Here is a 3,263-nt window from a genome sequence, read left to right as displayed (position 1 = left end):
CTAGCAGCCTGGTAATTGAAAAGAGGAAGTTGGAATCTTTAGGTTGCTCATCTGGAGTTATAGAGACTATTCTAAGGGCCGTACAGTTTGCCGAACATTGCAATTTTGATCCTTTAAAACCAAAAATAACTGAACTGTTACATTTCTTACAATCTGGAATGGACAAAGGGCTGGGTTTCCATTCACTTAAAGGACAGGTATCAGCGCTTTCGGCACAGACAGATCAGAGATGGGCGTTGCATCCACTGGTGGCACAATTCCTCAAGGGAGTGATGAAAGAAACCCCCCCTCATAAAACAATCTTTCCTAAATGGGACTTACCTTTAGAGTTGGATAATCTGTGAGCACCATACTCACCTACTAAGAACTGTACATTATTACAATTAACGCACAAAGCCGTCTTTTTGGTAGCTATGTCCTCTGTGAGAAGAATCTCGGAGATTCAGGCATTAGGCTGTCAAGAACCATCCCTGACATTTTATCCAGATAGGGTAGTGTTAAGGCCTATACAACATTTCGGGCTATATGCAATTTCTGAGTTTTCTACTAGGTGACATTTTCACAATTCGTAAATAAAATGCCTTTTACACCCCCGAAGCAAACAAATACTCAAAATAATTTTGATAGTACTTTTTCAAGTACTTTTTCCATTGCAAAGTGTTGAAAAGTTAATTTAACCCTCTTGGAGATACAATTACATCGCCCAGGAGGGGGCGCAGCACTTTTTTTTTTTTTTAAATCATGTAGCTAGCCTAGTGCTAGCTACATGATAGTCGCTGTGCATCGGCATCCCCCCACCCCCTCCGATCACCTCCCGCGATCAGCGCAAGCAGGGGATCCCGTTTAGAACGGGATCTCCTGCTTGGCTTCCCCCGTCGCCATGGCGACGCTCGTGATGACGTCACCAACGTCTTCAACGTCGTGACGTCGGAGGGAGTCCCGATCCACCCCTCAGCGCTGCCTGGCACTGATTGGCCAGGCTGCGCAAGGGGTCTGGGGAAGGGGGCTGCGCGGTACGGCGGGTAGCGGCGAGCGGCGGCGAGCGGAAGTTACAGCAGCTAGCAAAGTGCTAGCTGCGTGTAACAAAAAAAAATTATGCAAATCGGCCCACCAGGGCCTGAGAAATCCTCCTGCGCGACATCCTCCAACCTTAGCTCCGGATTATCGCCCAGGAGGTTAAAGTGAAGATGAAAAATTATCTCCTAGGAGAAAAGTCAGGAGAAAAAGTGAATTGCATATGGCCCTTCATCCCTAAAGTGTCATCCTTTTCCATTTCAACCAAGAATGGACTTTACCAACTTTACTTGGAGAAGAAGATATTTTCCCTCATCCTTTGGATGTAGGAGACACTTTAAAGAACTATATACTACAAATTAAAGATTTGAGACAGAGAGACTGTTTTTAATACCTGCAGGGTACAGGAAAGGACAACCTGCATCCTCAAGAACAATTGCTCATTGGATTGTGACTGTAATTCAGAATACTTATAAATCTAACAATTTGACTGCTCCGCAGCAGATAACGGCACACTCCACCAGGGGTATGGCGGCATCATGGGCTGTATTCACAAAGGTTTCAGCAGAAGAAGGTGTTCCAGGCAGCCAGTTGGTCGTCTGTCAACAACTTCATACAATACAATACAATAACATTTGTAAAGCGCTTTTCTCCCATAGGACTCAAAGCGCATAGCTGTGTCTCAGATTAGTACAGGATTGCAGGCTGGATTGTGTTACAGAGGAGATAGTCAGATGTTCATGAATGCCAGACTGAAGAGGTAGGTTTTCAGTTTAGACTTAAATGCTTACAGGGATGGAGCTGTCCTGATTGGATGTGGCAGGGAGTTCCAAAGTGTAGGGGCAGCATGACAAAAGGCTCTGTCTCCAAAGGTTTTGAGGTGGACTCTGGGGGTGACCATGGTGTTACATCCTTTTGATCTAAGATTGTGGGGGGGTGTGATGTAGTTGCAACAAGTCCTTCAGGTATCCAGGGCCCAGATTGTGCAAGGATTTGAATGTCAGTAAGCCAATCTTAAACAGAATTCTCCATTTTATTGGTAGCCAGTGGAGTGAGCTCTGGGTTGGTGTTATGTGGCAATGGCGGGGTTGGCTCGATAACAGCCTTGCGGCGGCATTCTGTACTAATTGCAGGCGGCGTAAGTCTTTCTTATGCAGGCCTGTGTAGAGGACATTGCAGTAGTCTAACCTTGATGTGACGAAGGCATGAACTAGGGTTGGAAGATCCTCTGAAGGAATTAGGTGTTTAATCCTTGCAATATTCCTTAGGTGAAAGAAGGAATGTTTCACAACAGCTGAGATTTGATTCCTGAAGCTTAATTTCCCATCAATCAGTACTCCCAGGCTGCGCACACAGTCTGAGTTGTTCAGGTCTGAGCTCCCTATCCTTAGCGGTGTTGGTTGAGACTTGGGCTGCTTTGCTGTTGAGCCCTGGCCCTCGATAACAAGAACCTCAGTTTTGTCAGCATTAAGTTTTAGCCAATTATTATTCATCCACTCCTGAAGCTCAGCTAAGCATGCGTTTATTTGTGGAGTAGGGTCTGTGACGTCAGGTTTGAATGACAAATATAGCTGGGTGTCATCAGCATAGCAATGATATGTCAGGCCATGTTTTTGTATGATTTCTCCAAGTGGCAGCATGTATATGGTGAACAGTAAAGGGGATAATATTGCGCCCTGAGGTACACCGTATTTTAGTGGTACAGGGTTGGAGAGGAAGGGCCCTAAGGCTACCCTTTGTGTTCTGCCAGCCAGGAAGGAGTTGAACCACCGGAGAACAATGTCATCTATGCCACAGTACTCTTGTAGCCTGTTGAGCAAGATTTCATGATCGACTGTGTCAAAAGCCGCTGAGAAACATTAACCACCCTGGCGGTATTGACGAGCTCAGCTCGTCCAGGAAAAACTTGCTGAAAGCGGTATTGACGAGCTGAGCTCGTCAATACCGCCAGGGAGATTTCTTGCTTCTCTTCCCCGCCAGCTGCACTTTTCCCTCATCAGAGGGATTCCCCAGGATGGCTGGATGCCTGTCAGCACGCTGTGGGTAGCGATCTGTGCTACCCACAGCATACAGAACTAGCATCCAGCCACCCTGGGAATCCCTGTGCAGCCGGTGGGGCAGAGAATGTGTGGGGCTGGGTAGGGATTCCTCTTCTGTGCCGGCGGGTGGCTGGTGCGGGGATCCTCTCTGTGCGGGGGGCCGGGGGGGGATCCCCGTACTGTGCATGCGGTTACCCTTTTGTGTGTGCG

This window comes from Hyperolius riggenbachi, chromosome 4 (genome assembly GCF_040937935.1).
Source record: "Hyperolius riggenbachi isolate aHypRig1 chromosome 4, aHypRig1.pri, whole genome shotgun sequence".
Classification (NCBI taxonomy): Eukaryota; Metazoa; Chordata; class Amphibia; order Anura; family Hyperoliidae; genus Hyperolius; species Hyperolius riggenbachi.
The sequence above is the reverse complement of the archived record's forward strand: the minus strand, read 5'-3'. Positions refer to the sequence as shown.